This window comes from Chiloscyllium punctatum, chromosome 49 (genome assembly GCF_047496795.1).
Source record: "Chiloscyllium punctatum isolate Juve2018m chromosome 49, sChiPun1.3, whole genome shotgun sequence".
Taxonomy (NCBI): domain Eukaryota; kingdom Metazoa; phylum Chordata; class Chondrichthyes; order Orectolobiformes; family Hemiscylliidae; genus Chiloscyllium; species Chiloscyllium punctatum.
Genome location: NC_092787.1, coordinates 33,750,341 through 33,776,268, shown reverse-complemented (window position 1 = coordinate 33,776,268; position 25,928 = coordinate 33,750,341).

The window sequence follows — 25,928 nt, the reverse complement described above, 5'->3', positions numbered from 1 at the left end:
CCCTCATGATCTTATACAGTTCATTAAAGCCTCCCCTCATTCTCCTATGTTCCAAAGAATAAAGTCTCCCTATAACTCAGGCCTACTAGTTCTGGCAACATGCTCGTAAATATTATTTGCACTCTTTCCAGTCTAATTATGTCTTTCCTATAACAGGATGACCAAAGCTGTACACAATGGATAGAGACATGGATAGATCAGGGTGAGGAATGATGTTACTGGTTCCAGGGTCTAGATCTTTCATTAAGAACAGGCAAGGTGGTAAAAGAGGGGGAGGTGTGGCCTTGTTAGTCAAGGATAGTATAACGGTGGCTGAAAGAACTTTTGACAAGGACTCGTCTACTGAGGTAGTGTGGGCTGAGGTTAGAAACAGGAGAGGAGAGGTCACACTGCTTGGAGTTTTTTATAGGCCTCCGCAGAGTTACAGGGAGGTGGAAGAGAGGATTAGCAAAATTATTCTGGGTAGGAGTGAAAGGAACAGGGTGGTCATTATGAGGGAAATTTAACTTCCCCAACATTGACTGGAAATGCTCTAACTCTAGTACGTCGGATGGATCAGTTTTTGTCCAATGTATACAAGAGGGTTTCTTGACACAGTATGTTGAAGGGCCGACAAGAGGGGAGGGCACACTGGATCTGGTGCTTGGTAATGAACCAGGTCAGGTGTTTGATTGAGATGTAGGTGAACACTTTGGAGACAGTGACCATAATTCAGTTACGTTTAGTTTAGCGATGGAAAGGGATAGGTACCTGCAACAGGTCAAGAGTTACCGATGGGGCAAGGGCAATTACAATGTGATTAGGTAAGAATTAGGATGCATAGAATGGGGTAGCAAAATGCAGGGGATGCAGACAATGGAAATGTGGAGCTGGTTTAAGGAACAGATATTGCGTGTCCCTGATAGGTAAGGTGATAGTGATAAGGTAAGGGAACCGTGGTTTACTACAGAAATGACATCTCTTGTTAAGCAGAAGAAGGAGGCTTATGTGTTGATGAAGCAAGATGGTTCAGATGAGGCAATGGAAAGTTACAGATCAGCTAGGAAGGATTTAAAGAGAGAGTTAAGAAGAGCAAAGAGAGGACACGAGAATAATGGAGAACCCTAAAGCTTTCTATAGGTTTGTAATGAATAAAAGGATGACTACGGTAGGAATAGGGCCAGTCAAAGACAGAAGTGGGAAGTTGAGTGTGGGCCCTGTGGAGATTGGAAAGGTGCTAAACGAACATTTCCCATCGGTTTTCATTCAAGAAAAGGAGAGTATTGTAGAGGAGAAGAATGAGGTACGAGATATTAGACTAGAAAGGATCGGGATTAGTTACGAACAGATGTTATCAATTCTAGAAGGAGTGAAAGTAGACAAGTCCCCTGGGCAGATGGGATCTATCCGAGGATTCTCTGGGAAGCTAGGGAGAAGATAGCAGAGTCTTTGGCTTTGATATTTGAGTTGTCATTGTTTACAGGTTTAGTATCAGAGGACTGGAGAATTGCAAATGTTGTGCCCTTGACCCAGGTAATTATAGACCAGTGATCCTTACTTCTGTTGTAGGAAAGGTTTTGGAAAGGATTATAAGAGATGAGATTTATAATCATCTAGCAAACACCAATTTGATTTCAGATAGTCAACATGATTTTGTCATGGGCAGGTCATGTCTCACAAACCTCATTGAGTTTTTTGAGAAGGTGACCAAGCATGTAGATGAGGGTAGGGCAATTGACGTGGTATACATGGACTTCAGTAAAGCCGTTAACAAGGTTCCACTGGTAGGCTGTTGGAGAAAATGTAGACGCATCAGATTGAGGGTAATTTAGCAGTTTGAATTAGAAACTGGCTTTCTGAAAGAAGGCAGTGAGTGGTGGTTGATTGAAAATATTTAGCCTGGAGTTCGGTTGCTAGTGGTGTGCCACAAGGATCACTACTGTATGTCATTTTTATAAATGACTTAGACACAGGCATAGGTGGATGGATTAGTAAACTTGCAGTTGACACTAAAGTCGGTGGAGTAGTAGACAGTTTGGAAGAATGTTACAGAGTGCAGGGGGACGTAGATAAACCACAGGATTGAGCTGAGAGGTGGCAAACGGAGTTCAATGCAGCTAAATATGGGGTAATGCACTTTGGGAAGAATAACAGGAAGGTAGAGTACTAGGTCAATGGAAAGATTCTTGGCAGTGTGGATGTGCAGAGGGATCTTGGAGTTCATGTACATAGATCCCTGAAAGTTGCCAACCATGTGGATAGTGCTGTTAGGAAGGCATACTGTGTGTTAGGTTTCAGTCATAGAGAGATTGAGTTCCAGAGCCACAATATCATGCTGCAACTATACAAAATGATGGTGCGGTCGCACTTGGAATATTGTGTACAGTTCTGGTCCCCGTATTTTGGGAAGGATGTGGAAGCATTGGAAAAGGCGCAGAGGAGATTTACGACAATGTTGCCTGGTCTGGAGGGAAGGTCTTATGAGGAAAGGCTGAGGGACTTGGGTCTGTTCTCATTGCAAAGAAGAAGGCTAAGGGGGGATTTATAGAGACATACAAGATAATCAGAGGATTAGGTAGGGTAGACGTTAAAAGTTTTTTTCCGAGGATGATGACGTCAGCTTGTACAAGGGGACATAATTACAAATTGAGGGGTGCTAGATTTACGACAGATGTCAGAGGCAGGTTCTTTACTCAGAGAGTGGTAAAGGTGTGGAATGCCCTACCTGCCAATGTAGTCAACTCAGCCACATTCGGGAGATTTAAACAATCCTCGGATAAGCACATGGATGATGATGGGATAGTGTCGGGGGACGAGCTGAGAATAGTTCATGGGTTGTTGCAACATCGAGGGCCGAAGGGCCTTTTCTGCACTGTATTGTTCTATGTTCTATGTTCTAATACTCCAAGTGTGGCCTTACCAACTGTAACAGAATATCCCAATTCCTATACACAATGCCTCGAACAATGAAGGCCACATGCTTACTGACGTCTTCACCACACTACCCACCTGTGATACTGCTTTCTATGAACTATATACTTGTATTCCGAGGTCCCCCTGTTCCGCAACTCTCCTCAGGTCCTTATTATTTACTGTGTTCATTCAGCTTCATCACACAACAATAACTCAGAGATAGTTATATCCCTAGCCAGTTGCACAATATGCTATTCAAAGAAACACTGACAAAAACATTCTCTGAACTCCTCCTTGAATATCACTCTTGCCAGTGTGATTTTCCCAGATTATGTGAAATTGAAGTATCCAAAAATTATCACAATGCCTTTGGTACAAGCTTCAATGAAATCCTGTTTAATGCAGTGATAAGCAATGAAATGCTGATTCTATTCCTTAATCTGAAGTCAAATGCTTTCTCTTTAATGCCTTTGTTAAACATCACTGTCAGGGTTTCCCATCCTGCTTTCCAATTCTGCCTGAGTCTCCACAAGGTTATGTACTTCGGATATTTCTGTTCCACCTTTTGTTCTCCCTGTAACCACAGCTCTCTGGTGAATAAATCTCATTATTTCTCTGTGTCACAAGTCCAACTATCTTATTGGAGATACTTTGTGCATTCAGAAAATGAACATTATAATGTACTGTTTGCCACAATTTCCTGTCATAAACATATCTTTACAGCTCTCCCTTTCTCCATAACTACACTGATCCACGGAAACCTCGCAAACTTTGCAATCTTCTCCAGTCCACACAGTCGTCAATGCCATTAACTATCCTGTCCTGGCAAATCTCATTATGTCCATTACCACCTCCAGCCCATTATATCTGCAACTTTCTCCAGCACCTACAATTCGTTCTATCTATTTAACTTCCTCAGTCCTAACAACTTTCCCTGTTGTATAATCTACTCCAATGCTGAACCAGTTGTGTGACATCTTCTAGTTCGCAAAGTGCTCCCTATTCTGTAACCACCTTCTTCCCCTATACAGCTTCATAACTCTGCAAACCCAAGGTCATAAATCTATCTCTATCAATTGAAACGCCTGCAGCCCTCTCTAGCTCTCTAATTTCTACCAGATGTGGTAGCCCTTCATGTATCTCTAACATTCCTTAACACCTCCAAAGCTCCCAGTCTCCAAAGCTTCCTGAAGCTACTACAATCCTCTCTATCTCTCTTAAATCATTCAAAAACACTCACATATGTTTCAGTGGAGCCTCGTCTCATGAATCTCCTGCAGCACAATACAAGCCTTATTTTGCTTTCTGTAAGTCCTCAACCTCAACCTCCTCCACTCATAAGATCACTTCCTAATCTCGAACCTCTTCCAAAAACACGATCAATCCATTATTCTGTGACCTTCTCGATGAGGAAGAGGGTTTTTTATGAGACAGGGCAGTTTTGTAGGGTTTGGAGGATGTTACAGAAGTAGGAATGCTTGTAGAAACTGAGGTGGGAGTTTAATGAGGTGGGAGAGGTTATAGAACGTGAAGGATGTTACAGAGACTGGCCATTTGTAAGCATGGAGAAAAGAAGCTGGGATTAGCCTGGCTGGCTATGGGGTTCAAGACAACAAGCGCTCTTGAGCTGCAAATGCATAGGACTGTTGTCAAACATGGGATCTTCCTGTAGTGACTGTGGAATTCTGGACTCGAAAGGTACCAGCAGCAGACTCTGTGTAGATTAGGGGGAGAGTCTGGGATCTTTCTATTCAGATTTTGAAGCTCAGTTCCAGAATGTGTGAGAGCAGCTGACCATGTTCAGTCGACAGAGGGATCCTGGGTTATTCCTTATCACATTATTTCTAGAATGGGTGTGAGTAGCTAGAAATGCCAACTGTGCTTGGGCTTTATCAGTTCTGAATTTATTGACCGTTTTGTGTTTATGTCTGGATGTGATTCTGAACTGAACCCATTACAACAGAAACAACTCCCCGCAGAAAACAGCTCAAAGGTGTCTACTCCTGTCCAGTGGTCAACTTAACAGAGCCTCAGGTGAGAGCAAAATCTCATATCCTGAAACATTCAAATTATAAAGTATTTTTGTGAGAACAGAATTAGTTTCAGATGAATCTATATAATTTACCATAATCTGTGTAAAAGGACACTCCATTGCCATCGCCAAAATACTAATATAAATGCTTTGCTGACTTTTCACTTCAAACAAAACATAAAACTCTTCTTATACCCCACAGCCTCTGCAAGCCTTCCTATCTCTATAACCTCCTGCAAACCCTCCAGCCTTCCTATCTCTATAACCTCCTGCAAACCCTCCATCCTTCCTATCTCTGTAACCTACTGCAAACCCTCCATCCTTCCTATCTCTGTAACCTACTGCAAACCCTCCAGCCTTCCTATCTCTGTAACCTACTCCAAACCCTCCATCCTTCCTATCTCTGTAACCTACTGCAAACTCTCCAGCCTTCCTATCTCTGTAACCTATGGCAAACTCTCCATCCTTCCTATCTCTGTAACCTATGGCAAACTCTCCATCCTTCCTATCTCTGTAACCTATGGCAAACTCTCCATCCTTCCTATCTCTGTAACCTATGGCAAACTCTCCATCCTTCCTATCTCTGTAACCTATGGCAAACTCTCCATCCTTCCTATCTCTGTAACCTATGGCAAACTCTCCATCCTTCCTATCTCTGTAACCTATGGCAAACTCTCCATCCTTCCTATCTCTATAACCTGTTGCAAACCCTCCAGCCTTCCTATCTCTGTAACCTCCTGCAAACCCTCCATCCTTCCTATCTCTGTAACCTCCTGCAAACCCTCCATCCTTCCTATCTCTGTAACCTCCTGCAAACCCTCCATCCTTCCTATCTCTGTAACCTCCTGCAAACCCTCCAGCCTTCCTATCTCTGTATCCTACTGCAAACCCTCCATCCTTCCTATCTCTATAACCTATTGCAAACCCTCCAGCCTTCCTATCTCTGTAACCTCCTGCAAACCCTCCAGCCTTCCTATCTCTATAACCTATTGCAAACCCTCCAGCCTTCCTATCTCTTTAACGTACTTCAAACCCTCCAGCCTTCCCATCTCTATAACCTACTGCAAACCCTCCAGCCTCATTCCTGAAGAAGGGCTTATGCCCAAAACGCCGATTCTCCTGCTCCTTTGATGCTGCCTGACCTGCTGCGTTTTTCCAGCAACACATTTTTAAACTATTAAATGGAAGCACAAGTAGATAGTTAAATAGTTCAAATGTATCAGTTGTAGTGGAGGTGGTGCTGCATCCTGACCAAGACTGTGAACTGGATATTGAAGAGTTTTCACCATTTGGACAGGAAGGATACATAGGCCAGTATAGTGAAGTAGATTGCTGTATGAAGGATTTAATCAGTTCTGTTGTGGTGTTATTCAATTTTTAGACCGCTACTCTCTGCCCTCCCCTTTCATCCCTGAGCATGATCCTATCAGATAGTGTTAACAGCGCACATAACAGGTTTGAGAGGCCGATTAGCCTCCTTCTGTTCCTCTTCAACATGGTCAAGAAGCTAAATGGCCTCCTGCTTTTTCTCTCTAACAAGATAGTCGCTGAGTAAGATGCTCCTGCTGGAGCTCCTCTGCTCCACTCCATATTTTTCTCTTTTTTTCCTTTCCTTTCTCTCTCTCTGTTTCCTCCTTTCCTGTTTTTCTTATGACTTCTGACTTGGACTCACCTAGAGGGGAAGGTGAGGAGCTGGTGAGGCCCAAAGGCAAATCCCAGAATGGAGCCCAGCGTTGGGAAGTGACTCCCAGAGAAAACCCATGTTAGAGCAGTTGAGAGGTATTGCAGTGCAGACACGAGGTTCTGAGCAGAGTGGGAGAGTTGTTGGACTGGAGTCTGGTGCTGGTGGTCAGTCCACATGTGGGGCCCCCTGCGCTGAGCGACTGCAATTAAATGTTTACTCAGAATTTGCTTATCTGACTGCAATGTCTATCTTTTTAACAGACATATTTCTAACTAATACTATGAATCACTGTAAAATAATGCAACTCCTCTCCTTTTTTAGTCCTCTTTTCGATGTAAGAGTTGTGCCTAGGTACTTTATATCTCAGGATTAGTGGTGCTGGAAGAGCACAGCAGTTCAGGCAGCATCCAACGAGCAGCTGGATGCTGCCTGAACTGCTGTGCTCTTCCAGCACCACTAATCCAGTATTTGATTTTCAGCATCTGCAGTCATTGTTTTTACCTTACTTTATATCTCAGATGGTGCCATGCAGGAATGACATTGTAAACTTTTCATTGTACTCCTGTACTGGTGTATTTGGATTACATGTGACAATAAAGGATTTTCTAATAAAGGACATTCTAATTTTAACAAGCTGTAAAGGTTGAATGGCTTCCTCCTGTCCCTTTGTAACAAGCTTGAGACATTAAATGACACAGAAAACTCTGGATCCTATGAGCCCTTCTTAAATGGTACTTTACGGAGATCCATCCCTTTTCAATTACAGAAACTCAAGCAAGGCTTGAGTTACTGCAGGTGTCCTCTCAGTGAGACCTCATGCAGCTACATTAACGGTCAACCCCTTTGCAAAATGTACCAACATTCTGGCTTTACACCTCTTCAAGTGGGAGTAGGCTAGAGTGAGCGGAATGGTCAACTCCTATCCTTTTGTAGCAGTCACATGGGGACCGGATTGCTGCCCCTGTTCCTGAGCAGCAGTTTCAATTCTTTGAATGATATCTCAAAGTTCTGAAAGCATTTGACTACAGGATTAAAAATAGGAGCTCCATTTCCTTATGAGCAATAAATATTGTTATCCTGGTTTGTGGTCGCTAGAAATTTCCTCAGCCGCCATTTTCTGTAGCTGGTCTGTCGCTTTAGGAGTAGTGTTCTGGCACTACTCCTACATATAAGGAAGAATGATTAAAAGATTTATGATCCATGCCTCAGCATTATTATTCATTCCATTTGGACCGAGTAAATGTTCCCTTTTATTGTGATATGAAAAGTGAGGTAAGAAAGGGGTTAATTGAATCTGTTTGGTTCGGTAACTGTAATTAACATCAGTCTCTATGGATTCTAATTAACCTACTGGAGGTTTTGAACTTTGAATGATAAATGGGCCCTGGCAATGTGTTATCTATAGTATGTACTGAGCAGCTCCAGGGTGTGAGGGGGAGGAGAGATCAGAATCTGAAAATGTGAGCCTGGAATGTTCCAATAATGGATAAGAATCTAGAAACAATAGAGTGCAGTGTTATAACAATGGATTGGAGTTTATCTGGACATGTTTGGTATCTTTCTACATATTATGATAGAATGCCATTATTACGGCGGATCGAATATGCTCTTACGATTATTCAATTTTTTTATTATCCTATCCTGGCTATCATTGGTGTCCCTGGTAAGTCTTACTATTCATTTATTTCTGAAAACATATCTGACTGTAATACTGATCTTTTCATGCACTCTGCACTGCATGCCACTGTTATAGTTCCTTCTGAGAGTCTGAATCCAGATATTCAGTCCACAAACCACTATGAACTGCATCATTGAACTTGTTCATTCAGTCTCTGATTCTGAGCGTGTCCCGTCTAGGTCTCTCTGTTGATCTACTCAGTTTCAGCTGGGAAACTCAGTTTAATTGTATCACTGCCCTTCTTATTTAAATATTGAGAGTATGAAGGTTACTGCCTTCTGTCCTGGTTACAAACTCCATTCCCTTCCCTAGCCAATGTCTGAAGCTGAAACAGTTGAGTCACAACTATCGTGATCCCTTGGCCATACCCTGACCATTTCTACTTTTATTAATTAACATATCTAGAATATACTTCATGGGCTCATTCCATCTGCTACTTCAACCTTGAACTGTGACATACAGTCTTGTATGCCAGTGATCTGACACTTCCAATTTCAGACTGGCATAAGAAACTCTGAGTCAATACTCCACGGTGTGTCTCCAACCTCACACCAAAATTCCATCTACTCAAGTATAGTAGCAATATACTGCCAAGGTTTGCAAAGCTCCCCATGCCGGCAGATTGTTCGGTATCCTGAGCAGTACACAAGCATAGTCTGCAAAGCTGTCCATGATGGGCTGTCATCTTGTCTCAGATTTTAGTATCTGGGCTGGTTCTCTGCAGCAGAGTCAGAATTTAATGTAATGCACCATTTCAACTGATCTGGTAATGCCTCTATTCAATGTTCTTGTGAGTTGGACCCTTTAATATGACAGTCCTTCAGTAAGTCTCACTTCATGGTCTTTTTGTCCTCAGTGTTTCCGCAACATGTCCTCAGTTAATTGTTTGTTTGCAACTTAACGTGAATCTTTCTGTACCTCTGTGTCTTTCCCTAGCCTTGGCTTTTAGGTTGCCTTGTACCACCAACAAACCCACTTCAAAACATTCTGTGTGTCCTGACAGCAATACAGCCACTGCGAACATCAGGGAGCAGACAATCAGGGAGATGTTGCAACACTTCCAATGTCTCAATGGTTCAAAGTGTACCCTCCAGTACACACTGTACCACTTAGTCCTGTAATCTGTCCCCATTTGAGTAACATATTGCTTTCCATTCTTCCTGAAAATAATAGACAGGTTATATTTCAGGATTAGTGGTGCTGGAAGAGCACAGCGGTTCAGGCAGCATCCATAAGACATAGGAGTGGAAGTAAGGCCATTCGGCCCATCGAGTCCACTCCGCCATTCAATCATGGCTGATGCGCATTTCAGCTCCACTTGCCAGCATTCTCCCCGTAGCCCTTAATTCCTCTAGACAACAAGAACCTATCAATCTCGGCCTTGAAGACATTTAGCGTCCCGGCTTCCACTGCACTCCATGGCAATGAATTCCACAGGCCCACCACTCTCTGGCTGAAGAAATGTCTCCGCATTTCCGTTCTGAAATGACCCCCTCTAATTCTAAGGCTGTGTCCACGGGTCCTAGTCTCCTCGCCTAACAGAAACTATTTTCTAGCATCCACCTTTTCAAAGCCATGTATTATTTTGTACGTCTCTATTAGATCTCCCCTTAATCTTCTAAACTCCAATGAATACAATCCCAGTATCCTCAGCCGTTCCACATATGCTAGACCTGTCATTCCAGGGATCATCCGTGTGAATCTCTGCTGGACACGTTCCAGTGCCAGTATGTCCTTCCTGAGGTGTGGGGACCAAAACTGGACACAGTACTCCAAATGGGGCCTAACCAGAGCTTTATAAAGTCTTAGTAGTACATCTCTGCTTTTATATTCCAACCCTCTTGAGATAAGAGACAACATTGCATTCGCTTTCTTAATCACAGACTCAACCTGCATGTTTACCTTTAGAGAATCCTCGACTAGCACTCCCAGATCCCTTTGTGCTTTGGCTTTATTAAGTTTCTCACCATTTAGAAAGTAGTCTGTGCTTTTATTCTTTTTGCCAAAGTGCAAGACCTCGCACTTGCTCATGTTGAATTCCATCAGCCATTTCCTGGACCACTCTCCCAACCTGTCTAGATCCTTCTGTAGCCTCCCCACTTCCTCAGTACTACCTGCCTGTCCACCTAACTTCGTATCATCGGCAAACTTCGCTAGAATGCCCCCGGTTCCCTCATCCAAATCATTAATATATAATGCGAACAGCTGTGGCCCCAGCACCGAACCCTGCGGGACACCGCTCGTCACCGGCTGCCATTCTGAAAAAGAACCTTTTATCCCAACTCTCTGCCTTCTGTTAGATAGCCAATCCTCAATCCATCCCAGCAGCTCACCTCGAACAGCATGGGCCCTCACCTTGCTCAGCAGCCTCCCGTGTGGCACCTTATCAAAGGCCTTTTGAAAGTCCAGATGGACCACATGCACTGGGTTTCCCTGGTCTAACCTACTTATTACCTCTTCAAAAAATTCCAACAGGTTTGTCAGGCATGACCTCCCTTCACTAAATCCATGTTGACTTGTTCAAATCAGACTCTGCTCTTCCAAGAATTTAGAAACCTCATCCTTAATGATGGATTCTAGAATTTTACCAACAACCGAGGTTAAGCTGATTGGCCTATAATTTTCCATCTTTTGCCTTGATCCTTTCTTGAACAAGGGGGTTACTACAGCCATCTTCCAATCATCCGAGGAGCAGTAAAATCGATGTTTCGGGCAAAAGCCCTTCATCAGGAATAAAGGCAGAGAGTCTGAAGGGTGGAGAGATAAGTGAGAGGAGGATGGGGGTGGGGAGAAAGTAGCATAGAGTACAATAGGTGAATGGGGCAGGGGATGAAGGTGGTAGATTGGGGGCGGGAGAAGGGTGGAATGGATAGGTGGAAAAGAAGATAGACAGGTAGGACAAGTCATGGGGACAGTGCTGAGCTGGAAGTTTGGAACTAGGGTGAGGTGGGGGAAGGGGAAATGAGGAAACTGTTGAAGTCCACATTGATGCCTTGGGGTTGAAGTGCTCTGTGGCGGAAGATGAGGCATTCTTCCTCCAGGCGTCTGGTGGTGAGGGAGCAGCGATGGAGGAGGCCCAGGACCTCCATGTCCTCGGCAGAGTGGGAGGGGGAGTTGAAATGTTGGGCCACAGGGCAGTGTGGTTGATTGGTGTGGGTGTCCCAGAGATGTTCCCTAAAGTGCTCTGCTAGGAGGCGTCCAGTCTTCCCAATGTAGAGGAGACCGCATCGGAAGCAACGGATACAATAAATGATATTAGTGGATGTGCAGGTAAAATTTTGATGGATATGGAAGGCTCCTTTAGGGCCTTGGATGGAGGTGAGGGAGGAGGTGTGGGCGCAGGTTTTGCTGTTCCTGCGGTGGAAGGGGAAGGTGCCAGGATGGGAGGGTGGGTTATAGGGGGGCATGGACCGGCCAGGTAGTCATGGAGGAAACGGTCTTTGCGGAAAGCGGAAAGGGGTGGGGAGGGAAATATATCCCTGGTGAGGGTCATGTGAGGGAACCTTGGTTGACGAGGGAGGTTGAATGTCTTGTAAAGAGGAAGAAGAAGGTTAAGGAACAAGGTTCAGACAGAGCATTGGAGGGATACAGGATACCCAGAAGTGAGCTGAAGAAAGGGATTAGGAGAGCTAAGAGAGGGCATGAAAATCTTTGGCAGGTAGGATCAAGGATAACCCCAAGGCCTTTTATGCGTATGTGAGAAACATGAGAATCACGTGAACGAGGGTAGGTCCGATCAAGGACAGTAGTGGGAGACTGAGTATTGAGTTGGAAGAGATAGGAGAGGTCTTGAATGAGTACTTTTCTTTAGTATTTACAAATGAGAGGGACCGTATTGTTGAAGAGGAGAGTGTGAAACGGACTGGTAAGCTGGAAGAGATACTTGTTAGGAAGGAAGATGTGTTGGATATTTTGAACAACTTGAGGATACACAAGTCCCCCGGGCCTGACGGGATATATCCTAGGATTATGTGGAAGCAAGAGAGGAAATTGCAGAACCGTTGACAATGATCTTTTCGTCTTCACTGTCAACGGGGGTGGTACCAGGGGACTGGAGAGTGGTGAACGTTGTGCCCCTGTTCAAAAAAGGGAATAGGAATAGCCCTGGGAATTCCAGGCCAGTTAATCTTACTTCGGTGGTAGGCAAAATAATGGAAAGGGTACTGAGGGATAGGATTTATGAGTATCTGGAAAGACACTGCTTGATTAGGGGCAGCCAGCACGGATTTGTGAGGAGTAGGTCTTGCCTTACAAGTCTTATTGAATTCTTTGAGGAGGTGACCAAGCATGGGGATGAGGGTAGAGCAGTGGATGTAGTGTACATGGATTTTAGTAAGGCATTTGATAAGGTTCCCCATGGTAGGCTTATGCGGAAAGTCAGGAGGTATGGGACAGAGGCAAATTTGGCCAGTTGGACAGAAAACTGGCTAACCGGTCGAAGTCAGAGAGTGGTGGCAGATGGTAAATATTCAGCCTGGAGTCCAATTACAAGTGGAGTTCCGCAGGGATCAGTTCTGGGTCCTCTGCTGTTTGTAATTTTTATAAATGACTTGGAAGAGGGAGTCGAAGGGTGGGTCAGTAAATTTGCAGATGATACGAAGATTGGTGGAGTTGTGGATAGTGAGGAGGGCTGTTGTCGGCTGCAAAGGGACTTAGATATGATGCAGAGCTGGGCTGAGGAGTGGCAGATGGAGTTCAACCCTGTCAAGTGTGAGGTTGTCCATTTTGGAAGGACAAATAAGAATGCGGAATACAGGGTTAACAGTAGGGTTCTTAGTAAGGTGGAGAAGCAGAAGGATCTTGGGGTATATGTTCATAGATCTTTGAAAGTTGCCACTCAGGTGGATAGAGCTTGTAAGAAGGCCTATGGTGTATTCGTGTTCATTAGCAGAGGGATTGAATTCAAGAGTTGTGAACTGATGTTGCAGCTGTACAGGACCTTGGTTAGGCCACATTTGGAGTACTGTGTGTAGTTCTGGTCGCCTCACTTTAGGAAAGATGTGGAAGCTTTGGAGAGAGTGCAGAGGAGATTTACCAGGATGTTGCCTGGAATGGAGAATAGGTTGTACGAGGATAGGTTGAGAGTGCTAGGCCTTTTCTCATTGGAACGGCGAAGGATGAGGGGTGACTTGACGGAGGTTTATAAGATGATCAGAGGAATAGATAGAGTAGACAGTCAGAAACTTTTTCCCCAGGTACAGCAGAGTGTTACAAGAGGACATAAATTTAAGGTGAAGGGTGGAAAGTATAGGGAGGATGTCAGGGGTAGGTTCTTTACCAAGAGAGTGGTGGGGGCATGGAATGCGCTGCCTGTGGGAGTGGCAGAGTCAGAATCATTGGCGACCTTTAAGCGGCAATTGGATAGGTACATGGATGGGTGCTTAAGCTAGGACAAATGTTCGGCACAACATCGTGGGCCGAAGGGCCTGTTCTGTGCTGCATTGTTCTATGTTCTATGTTCTATGGTGGTGGGGTCTTTTTGGAGGTGACGGAAATGTCGGCGGATGATTTGGTTTATGCGAAGGTTGGAAGGGTAGAAGGTGAGCTGTCCTTGTTACGGTTGGAGGGGTGGGGTCTGAGGGCGGAGGTGCGGGATGTGAACGAGATACGTTGGAGGACATCTTTAACCACGTGGGAAGGGAAATTGCGGTCTCTAAAGAAGGAGGCTATCTGGTGTGTTCTGTGGTGGAACTGGTCCTCCTGGGAGCAGATACGGCGGAGGCGGAGGAAATGGGAATACGGGATGGCATTTTTGGAAGAGGTAGGGTGGGAAGAGGTGTAATCCAGGTAGCTATGGGAGTTGGTGGGTTTGCAAAAAATGTCAGTGTTAAGTCGGTTGTCATTAATGGAGGTGGAGAGGTCCAGAAAGGGGAGGGAGGTGTCAGAGATGGTCCAGGTAAATTTAAGGTCAGGGTGGAATGTGTTGGTGAAGTTGATGAATTGCTCAACCTCCTCGCGGGAGCACGAGGTGGCACCAATACAGTCATCAATGTAGCAGAGGAAGAGCTGGGGAGTGGTGCCGATGTAATTACGGAAGATCGACTGTTCTAGGTAGCCAACAAAGAGACAGGCATAGCTAGGGCCCATACGTGTGCCCATGGCTACCCCTTTGGTCTGGTGGAAGTGGGAGGATTCAAAGGAGAAATTATTAAGGGTGAGGACCAGTTCAGCCAAACGAATGAGAGTGTCGGTGGAAGGGTACTGTTGGGGGCATCAGGAGAGGAAAAAATGGAGGTCTTGGAGGCCCTGGTCATGCCGGATGGAGGTGTAGAGGGATTGGATATCCATGGTGAAGATGAGGCGTTGGGGGCCAGGGAAACGGAAGTCTTGGAGGAGGTGAAGGGCGTGGGTGGTGTCTCGAACGTATGTGGGGAGTTCCTGGACTAGGGGGGATAGGACAGTGTCGAAGTAGGTAGAGATGAGTTCAGTGGGGCAGGAGCATGCTGAGACAATGGGTCGGCCAGGGTGGTCAGGCTTGTGGATCTTGGGAAGGAGGTAGAACCGGGCAGTGTGGGATTCCCGGACTATAAGGTTGGAAGCTGTGGGTGGGAGATCTCCTGAGGTGACGAGGTTCTGTATGGTCTGGGAGATGATGGTTTGGTGATGGGGGGGGGTGGGGTCATAGTCGAGGGGGAGGTAGGAAGAGGTTTCCTCGAGTTGACGTTTGGCTTCAGCGGTGTAGAGGTCAGTGCACCAGACTACCACTGCGCCCCCTTTATCTGTTGGCTTGATGGTGAGGTTGGGATTGGAGGGCTGCGCGTTGTGAGGGTGAGAGGTTGCAGTGTATATTTCATGCTATTTTCCATCTTCCAAAGTATTATCCTTTGACTTTACCTGACTATATCCACTTGCAGACTCTCCACCTTCTCTTGATAATTTAACTTCCTCCTTATCTTAGTACAATCAGCAAATGTAGTGACAAAGCATTTGCTCCACTGCTCCAAATCATTGACATCAATTGTAAATAGTTGAGGCCCCAGCACAGGTCACTGTGTGAGTCCATTGGTTACATTCTGTCAAACTGTCAAGACTGATTTATCCTGAGTATCTGCTTGTTGTTTGATCGCCAGCCCTCCTTCATCCCTCTGTAGCATTTTGAAAGGCTGAATGGAATGAGGAACATCAGTTGACAATTCAGGTCCTTCTGCCCGCTTTGCCATTTAATACAATCATGGCCCACTGCACGCTGGGTTAGAGAATTACATAGATTCATACTCTTTCGAGAGAGGTAAGTCCTTTTCCCACCGTTTTAAATCTGCCTTGCATTCTACTGAAGCTACATTGCCCTAGCTGAAGAAATATCCACTCCACAATGTATTGTCAATCACGTTTGGGATCTTACATATCTCAATGAGAACTCCTCTCATTTTTATCTAAACTGCAGAAAGTACAAGCCTGAACTCCTCAAACTCTCTCCATACAACAAGCTTCTGATCTCTGGAATCATTCTTGTGAACCTCTTCTGAACTGCCTCAATGCAACTCCATCCTTCCTCAAGACAGGACACCAAAACTGTACACAGTACTCCAGTTATGGTCTCACTAACTTCTTGCAACATTGCAGCCACACTTCCCCACTTCTCCGCACTATTCCTTTTGAAATAAACTCTGAAATTGCACTCACCTTTCTCATTACTTGCTATACCTGCATGTGAGTTTTCTGCAATTTGCACGAGGGCACCCATATTCTCTGCACTTAAGCACTCTCAAGTTTCTGTTCATTTAGATATTAAAGTGTGTTTCTATTTCTCTGATCAAATAGGCAAACTCATATTTATTCATATTACATTTCATCGACCAAATGTTAGTCCACTTACCTAAAGGTGTATATATATATATATATATATATATACATAATTCAGATAAATGTGAGGTGCTGCATTTTGGGAAAGCAAATCTTAGCAGGACTTATACACTTAATGGTGAGGTCCTAGGGAGTGTTGCTGAACAAAGAGACCTTGGAGTGCAGGTTCATAGCTTCTTGAAAGTGGAGTCACAGGTAGATAGGATAGTGAAGAAGGCGTTTGGTATGCTTTCCTTTATTGGTCAGAGTATTGAGTACAGGAGTTAGGAGGTCATGTTGCGGCTGTATACGATATTGGTCAGGCCACTGTTGGAATACTGCGTGCAATTCTGGTCTCCTTCCTATCGGAAAGATGTTGTGAAGCTTGAAAAGGTTCAGAAAAGATTTACAAGAATGTTGCCAGGGTTGGAGGATTTGAACTATAGGGAGAGGCTGAACAGGCTGGGGCTGTTTTCCCTGGAGCGTCGGAGGCTGAGGGGTGACCTTATAGAGGTTTACAAAATTATACAGGGCATGGGTAGGGTAAATAGGCAAAGTCTTTTCCCTGGGGTGGGGGAGTCAAGAACTAGAGGGCATGGGTTTAGGGTGAGAGGGGAAAGATATAAAAGAGGCCTAAGGGGCAACTTTTTCATGCAGAGGGTGGTACGTGTATGGAATGAGCTGCCAGAGGAAGTGGTGGAGGCTGGTACAATTGTGACATTTAAGAGGCATTTGGATGGGTATATGAATAGGAAGGGTTTGAAGGGATATGGGCCGGGTGCTGGCAGGTAGGACTAGATTGGGTTGGGATATCTGGTCGGCATGGACATGTTGGACTGAAGAGTCTGTTTCCATGCTGTACATCTCTATGACTCTATAACTCTATATATATAGATTAGATTCCCTACAGTGTGGAAACAGGCCCTTTAGCCCAACAAGTCCACACCGACCCTTTGAAGAGCAACCCACCTAGACCCAACTCCCTCTGACTAATGCACCTAACATTATGGGCAATTTAGCATGGCCAATCCACCTGACCTGCACACCTTTGAATTGTGGCAGGCAGAGGGAGAATGTGCAAACTCCACACAATCACCCAAGGCTGGAATCAAACCTGGGTCCCAGGTCCTGAGAAGCTGTTAACCACTGAGCCACCATCACTGTGTATGGAGCATGAATGGATGAATAGGCTCATTCTATTCCTGGTTTACCAACTCGATGGGCTGAATGTCCTCCTGATGTTATTACATTATGGTTTCAATGGCCTGGACGTCTTGCTCCTGTTCCTGAACAAGTTGCTCAGAATCTACTGGCTGATCTCCAGTTGATGTGCACGAGGTTTGAGGGCTTTTGTAATCCTTCTGGTGCTGTGTACCAATTTGATGGGCTGGAGAGTCTCCTCATATTCCTCCATAACAGGCTCGAGTTGCTGAATGGACTGCAGTGGCATCCATGAATGTGATTGAGGGAGTGATGGGTCTTCTCCTGTTCCCATACAACAGACATGTGGGCTGAATTACTTCTTCCTTTCCCGTAAAACATCTCCTTCTCCCATTCCTGTGCAACAGGCCCAATGGTCTGAATGGCCTCCCTTTGTTCCAGTGTAACTGTCTCTCGTCACTTTTCGTCCTCTCACAATTCGCGTGTTACAGATTTGACAAAACTGAATGGACTATTTCTATTGCTGTATAACAGCATTTAGCTATTGCATGGCCTCCTCTTGTTCCTTTATTGTAAGCTAGAGGAGCCGATCAGTCTTTTGTGAAGCTGTATATCAGGTTTGAGGAAGTGAATAGTCTCCTCCTCTTCTGGTGTAATTGTTTGGATGGCCTGAATATGCTTCTGCTCTTCCTGTGTAACATGCTGGTGAAGTGGAATGGACATGACTGTTGTATAACCGACTCCAATGCCTAATCAGTTGTGTAACATCCTCACGTATGTACAGCACTCCCCATTCTGTAACCACCTGAACCCCTTACACAGCTCCCGACCTCTGCAACTTCCAGATTCTAAATCCCTCACTATCTTTGGAAAGACTTCCAGGCCTCCCTATCACTATAATCTCTACCAGATGACAAAACCCTCCATATATCTATCACTTTCCTTAACCTCTACAAATCCCCCAATCCTTAAACCCTCCTCCAGCTACTGAAATCTTTTCTATCTCAATTAAATCCTCCAAGAAAACTCACATCCTTTTTGGTACAACTTCCTCGTATCATTCTCCAGCAGCACCAATGCAATCGTTTAATTTCTACAAGTTCTCAATTTCAAACACTTTCACCTGAAGTGTCCCTAGTTACCACTGACTTCTTCAAAAACTCGTACTCCCATATTTCTGTAATCTTTTTCCTGAACAGGAAGGGATTTTTGAGATGGCCAGTTTTGTAGCATTCGTAGGATGTTACAGAAGTAAGAATGTTTGTAGAAACTAGTAGATTTACAGAGGTGGAAAGATTAGAGAACATAAAGGATGTCACAGAGATTTGCAATTTGTAGGCACAAAGGGAAGAATCTGGGACTTGTCTGGTTCACGGTGGGTTTCAAGAGAAAAACTGCTCCTGAGCTGCAAATACATAGGCCCAATGTTGTGAAAATAAAATCACCTTTCGTTCTTATGAACTCCAACGAATACTGGGTCAGTCTGACTCATCCTTTGCTCCGAAGTTAACGCCTTCATTGCAGTAAATGTTTGAGTACCTGTCTCTGAGTTGCTTGTAGTACATTATTATTTGTTCTTATGTAAAGAGAGTAAACTTGTATAACACAATACAGATGTTACCTCACTAAGATCTTGGATAGTGGCAGAAAGGACTTTCCAGTAAGCTCCATGTTTTCCATCAAGCTGAGAGTAATCTCAACTGTCTGGAGGAATATACAATATTATTCTTCTCTACTGCAGCAGCATAATAGGACATTTGGTGAATATGTCACAATGATGCTTGAGAAGAACAAACAAGATGCAGTGAGATAATTTCAATGTCAAGACAGGCATTGACAAAATTCTCACCTGAATCTAATATTAATATCTCTGGAGCCCACATCATTCAAATTTGACAGAATTTGGTAAGGTGGAGCTTAGAAACAGGAAGGAAAAGCAAATTAGATTACCTACAGTGTGGAAACAGGCCCTTTGGCCCAACAAGTCCACACCACCCCGCCGAAGCGTAACCCACCCATACCCCTACATCTACCCCTTACCTAACACTGTGGGCAATTTAGCATGGCCAATTCACCTGACCTGCACATCTTTGGACTGTGGGAGGAAACCGGAGCAAACCCACGCAGACACGGGGAGAACATGCAAACTCCACACAGTCAGTCGCCTGAGGCGGGAATTGAACCCGCGTCTCCGGCGCTGTGAGGCAGCAGTGCTAACCACTGTGCCACCGTGCCACCCGAATTGGTGGGATTTATATATCAAAGTCAAAGCAGCAGGACAAAAGTTGGACATATTATAAATCACAAAATTATTTTATGATAATTCCAAAAGTGGCTGAACCAATAGGCAGAGTTCCAAACTGGGGGACACATATTTAAAAGAAGGGACTGTCATTTAAAACTCTCAGATGAAAATACATTTCATTTCTCAGAAGGTAGTACACATCTGGAACGTATAGAATTGAGGACACTCGATCACTGAAAATGTTAATTGATGAGGTGAATGGATTTTTAACAGATTGCTGAGTTGAGGGATGCAAGCAGATGGCACGAAAATTGAGTTGAGTCCGGGAGCAAATAATCATGTTCATATGGAATGACAGGGCAGACTTGAAGGTCAGAATGGCCGACTTCTGTCTTCTTTGTGATGTTCTGTTCTTAAAAAGAAACTGGTTATTTTCCCGGAAGTCATGTTGTGCAATGAAACATGCAGAGAGAGCTGAGAGTAATCTCAACTGTCTGGAGGAATACACAATATTATTCTTCTCTACTGCAGCAGCATAATAGGACATTTGGTGAATATGTCACCATGATGCTTGAGAAGAACAAACAAGATACAGTGAGATAATTTCAAACGCAAGATAGGCATTGACAAAAATCTCACCTGAGTCCAACATTAATGTCAATGGAGCCTTCATTGTTAAAATTCGACAGAGTTTGAGTAAACGCTGTGTGGGATATGGGGTCTGTATTCACAATGAGTCTGAGTCTGAGCTGACCCTGGATGGAGTATGGGGGATGTATTCACAGTGAGTCTGAGCCTGAGCTAACCATCAGTGGGTTGTGGGGGATGTAATCACAATGAATCTGGGTCAGAGCTGATGCTGGGTGGGGTATGGGGGCAGTAATCCCAGTGAACCTGTGTCTAAGCTAACCCTGGGTGGGGTATGGGGGCAGTAATCCCAGTGAACCTGTGTCTAAGCTAACCCTGGGTGGGGTATGGGGGCAGTAATCCCAGTGAACCTGTGTCTAAGCTAACCCTGGGTGGGGTATGTGGCTGCATTCACTGTGAATCTAGGTCTGGGCTGACCATCGGTTTGGAATGTGGGCTGTGCACAGTGAATCTGGGTCTGAGCTGATCCTGGTGGGGCCTGGGGGCTGTATTCACAATAAATCTGGGTCTGAGCTGACATTTAGTGGGTTGGGGGGGTGAATTCTCAGTGACTCTGGGGGGGTGGAGGGAAAGGGGGCTGTACTCACAGTGAATCTGGGTCTGAGCTAACCCTGGGTGGGGTATGGAGGCAGTAATCCCAGTGAACCTGTGTCTATGGTAAACCTGGGTGGGGAATGTGGCTGCATTCACTGTGAATCTAGGTCTGGGCTGACCGTCGGTTGGGAATGTGGGCTATGCACAGTGAATCTGGGTCTGAGCTGATCCTGGTGTGGCATGGGGGCTGTAGTCACAATAAATCTGGGTCTGAGCTGACATTTAGTGGGTTGGGGGGGGGATGAATTCTCAGTGAATCTTGGCCTGAGTTCACCCTGGATGGGGTATGGGGTCTGTATTCACGGTGAATCTGGGTCTGAGTTGACCCTGGGTGGGGTATTGGGGCTGTATTCAGAGAGAATTTGTGTATGGGATAAGCTGGTGGAGTGTGTGGGCTGTATTCATAGTGAAATGGGTCTAAGCTGACCTGGCATGGGGTATTTGGGGGTGGGGGGGCGTATTCACAGTGAATCTGGGTCTATGCTAGCCCTGGGTGGGGTATGGCGGTTGTATTCACAGGGAATCTGTGTCTGAGCTGACACTGGATGGAGTATGGGGGCAGTATTTACAGTGAATCTGTGTCTGAGCTGACCCTGGGTGTGATATGGGGTATGTATTTGCAGGGAATCTGAGTCTGATCTCACCCTGAGTGCAGTATGGGGGCTGTATTCACAGTGAGTCTGGGTCTGAGCTGACCCCAGGTGAGGTGTGGGGGATGTATTCACAGTGAATCTGGGACTGAGCTACCCTTGGGTGAACATAGATAGAACATAGAACATAGAATAATACAGCACAGAATAGGCCCTTCGGCCCACAATGTTGTGCCGAACATTTGTCCTATCTTAAGCACCCATCCATGTACCTATCCAATTGCGGCTTAAAGATCACCAATGATTCTGACTCTGCCACTCCCACAGGCAGTGCATTCCATGCCCCCACCACTCTCTTGGTAAAGAACCTACCCCTGACATTCCCCCTATACCTTCCACCCTTCACCTTAAATTTATGTCCCCTTGTAACACTCTGTTGTACCCAGGGAAAAAGTTTCTGATTGTCTACTCTATCTATTCCCCTGATTATCTTATAAACCTCTATCAAGTCACCCCTCATCCTTCACCGTTCCAATGAGAAAAGGCCTAGCACTTTCAACCTATCCTCGTACAACCTATTCTCCTTCCAGGCAACATCCTGGTAAACCTCCTCTGCACCCTCTCCAAAGCTTCCACATCTTTCCTAAAGTGAGGCGACCAGAACTGCACACAGTACTCCAAATGTGGCCTAACCAAGGTCCTGTACAGCTGCAACATCACCTCACGACTCTTGAATTGAATCCCTCTGCTAATGAACGCTAATACACCATAGGCCTTCTTATAAGCTCTATCCAACTGAGTGGCAACTTTCAAAGAGCTATGAACATAGGCCCCAAGATCCCTCTGCTCCTCCACCTTACTAAGAACCCTACCGTTAACCCTATATTCCGCATTCTTATTTGTCCTTCCAAAATGGATAACCTCACACTTGACAGGGTTGAACTCCATCTGCCACTTTCTGGATTAGTGGTGCTGGAAGAGTACAGCAGTTCAGCAGCATCCAATGAGCAGCGAAATCGACGTTTCGGTCAAAAGCCCTTCATCAGGAATAGAGGCAGTGAACCTGAAGCGTGGAGAGATAAGCTAGAGGAGGGTGGGGGTGGGGAGAGAGTAGCATAGAGTACAATGGGTGAGTGGGGGAGGAGATGAAGGTGATAGGTCAAGGAGGGTAGGGTGGAGTGGATAGGTGGAAAAGGAGCTAGGCAGGTCGGACAAGTCAAGGGGACAGTGCTGACCTGGGAGTTGCAGTGGGATAGGGACTCCCTGAGATTCTTGTAGAGAGAGGAGGAAAACTTCTTCAAGAGGCAGGCATCCTTACAAGAGGATTCGCAGTCGAGGAAAACTTCTTCAAGGCATGCTTCTCCACGCTTCAGGCTCACAGCCTTTATTCCTGATGAAGGGCTTTTGCCTGAAACGTCGATTTCGCTGCTCGTTGGATGCTGCCTGAACTGTTGTGCTCTTCCAGCACCACTAATCCATAATTTGGTTTCCAGCATCTGCAGTCATTGTTTTTACCTCGTTGATTTTAACCCTACTGAGAATCCTCTGAGCTGACCCTGCGTGGTGTATGAGGGCTGTATTCACACTGATGTCTTGGTCTCACCTCACCCTGGGTGGCGTATGGGGGTCTATGTTCTCAGTGAACCTGGGTCTGAGCTGACCCTGGGTGTGGTATGAGGTATGTATTCACTGGGAATCTGTGTCTGAGCTGACCCTGGGTGGGTACTGGGGGATGCATTCATGTTGGATTTGGGTCTGAACCAACCGTGGATTGGGAATGTGGGCTGTATTCACAGTGAATCTGGATCTGAGCTGACTCATGGTGGGGTCTTGGGGGCTGTATTCAAAATGAATATAGGTCTGAGCTAACCCTGGTGAGTTATGGGGCTGCATGAACAGTGAATCTGGGTCTGAGTTGACCGTTGTTGGGATAAGGGGGCTGTAATATCAGTGAATCTGGATCTGACCTGACCATGCGTGGGTTGTTTGTGGGTGCGTATTCACAGTGAATCTGGGTCTGAACTGACCCTGGATGGGGTATGGGGGCTGTATTCACAGTGAATCTGGGTCTAAGATAAACCTGGGTATGAATGGGGCTTTATTCACAGTAAACGTGGGTCTGCGCTGAGCCTGCCTGGGGCATGCGGGCTGCATTCACTGTGAATCTGGGTTTGACCTAACCCTGAGTGGCTATGTGGGTTGTATTCACAGTGAACCTGAGCTGACCCTGGGTGGTGTACAGGGGCTGTATTCACAGTGAATCTGCGTCTGAGCTAACCTTGGGTGGGGTATGGGGGCTGTTCGCCCAGTGAGTCTGGGTCTGGGCTGACCCTGGGTTGGGTATGCAGCAGTATTCACAGTGAATCTGTGTCTGAGCTGATCCTAGTGGGGTTTTGGGGGCTTTATTCACAGTGAATCTGGGTCTGACCTAACTGTGGCAGGGTATGGGGGTGTATTAACAGTGCATCTGGGTGTGAGCTGACACTGGGTGGTATATGGAAGCTGTATTCAAAGTGCATCTGTGTCTCAGCTAACCTTGGATGTACTCACAGTGAATCTGGTTCTGAGCTGACCCTGGGTGCGATATGAGGGGTGTATTCACTGTGAATCTGGGTCTGAACTGATCCTAGATGGGGTATGGGGGCTGTATTCACAGTGAAACTGTGTCTGAGCTGACCCTGAGTGGTGTATAGGGGCTGTATTCACAGTGAATCTGGGTCTCAGCTAACCCTGGGTGGAGTAAGGGAGCTGTACTCCCAGTGAATCTGCGGCTAAATTGACACTAGGTATCCTATGGGGAATGCATTCACTGAGAATCTAGGTCTGGGCTGACCTTGGGTGGGGTCTGGGTGCTGTATTCACAGTGAATCTGTGTCTGAACTGACCTTGGGTGTGATAAAGGAGATGCATTCACAGTGAATCTAGGTCTGGGCTGACCGTAGGTGGGGAATCTGGGCTGTATTCACAGTGAACGTGGGTCTGAGCCGACCCTGGATGGGAATGGGGCTGTATTCACAGTGAACGTGGGTCTGAGCCGACCCTGGATGGGAATGGGGCTGTATTCACAGTGAATCTGGGTCTGAGCTGACTTTTGGTGGGATAAGGGGGTGTTAAATTCACAGTGAATCTGGATTTGAGTTGACCCTGGGTGAGATATTGGGGCTGTATTCAGAGAGAATTTGTGTCTGAGCTGACGCTGGGTGGAGTATGTGGGCTGTATTCACAGTGAATCTGGGTCTGAGTTGACTCTGGGTGTGGTATGGGGGATGTATTCACAGTGAATCTGGGTCTGAGCTGATCCTGGTCGGATATAGGGGCTGTACTCCCAGTGAATCTGGGTCTGAGCTGATCCTGGTCGGATATAGGGGCTGTACTCCCAGTGAATCTGAGTCTGAGCTAGCCCTGGCTGGGTATGGGGTTGTATTCACAGTGAATCAGGTTCTGAGCTGATCCTGGTTGGGGGAGGGGGATGTATTAACAATGAATCTAGGTCTGGGCTTACTCTTTGTGGGGTATGGGGTTGTATTCAGAGAGAATCTGTGTCTGAGCTCACCCTGGGAGGAGTATGTGGGCTGTATTCATAGTGAAATGTGTCTGAGGTGAGCGTGCGTGGCGTATTTTGGGGATGTATTCACAGTGAATTGAGGTCTGAGCTGACCCTGGGTGGGGTATTCGGTGTGTTCACTGTGAATCTGGGTCCGAGCTAACACTGGGTGGGGTACGGGGACTGCCTTCTCTGTGAATCTGGGTTTGGGCTGAACCTGGGTGGTGTGTGGGGGCTGTATTCACAGTGAATCTGTTTCTGAGATAACCCTGGGTGGGACATGGTGGATGTATTCACACTGGATCCAAGTCTGAGCTGACCCTGGGTGCAATATTGGGGCTGTATTCACAGTGAATCTGGGTCTGAGCTAACCCTGTGTGTGGTATGAGGACTGTATTCAATGTGAATCTGGGTCTGACCTATACCTGGTGGGGCAAGGGGGCTGTATTCGCAGTGAGTCTGTATCTGAGCTGACCCTGGGTGGGGAATGGGGGCTGTATTTGCAGGGAATCTGGGTCAGAGCTAACCCTGCATGGCATGTGTGTGATGTATTCACAGTAAATCTGTTTCTGAGCTGATCCTGGGTGGGAGAGAGGAGCTGTATTCATAGTGACTCTGTGTCTGAGCTGACACTGGTTGGGGTATGGAGGCTGTGTTCACAGTGAACCTGGGTCTCAGTTGACCCTGGGTTGGTATGGTGGCTGTGTTCTTATTGAGTCAGGTCAGACCTGACCCTGGGTGGGGTATGGAGGCTGTATTCACAGTGCATCTGGGTCTGAGCTGACCCTTGGTGGGGTAAGGGGGCTGTGTATTCACAGTGAGTGTTGGTCTGAGCTGACACTGGGTGTGGTATGGGGGCTATATTCACAGAGAACCTGGATTTGAGCTGCCCCTGAGTTGGGTATAAGGTTTTATTCACAGTAAATCTGTTTCTGTGCTGATCCAGGGTGGGATATCGGAGCTATATTCACAATGAGTCTGAGTCTCAGCTGACGCTGGTTGGGGTATAGGTGCTGTACTCACAGTGGATCTGGGTCTGAGCTCACCCTGGGTTTGTGAAGGTTTGTAGCTCAGGTTG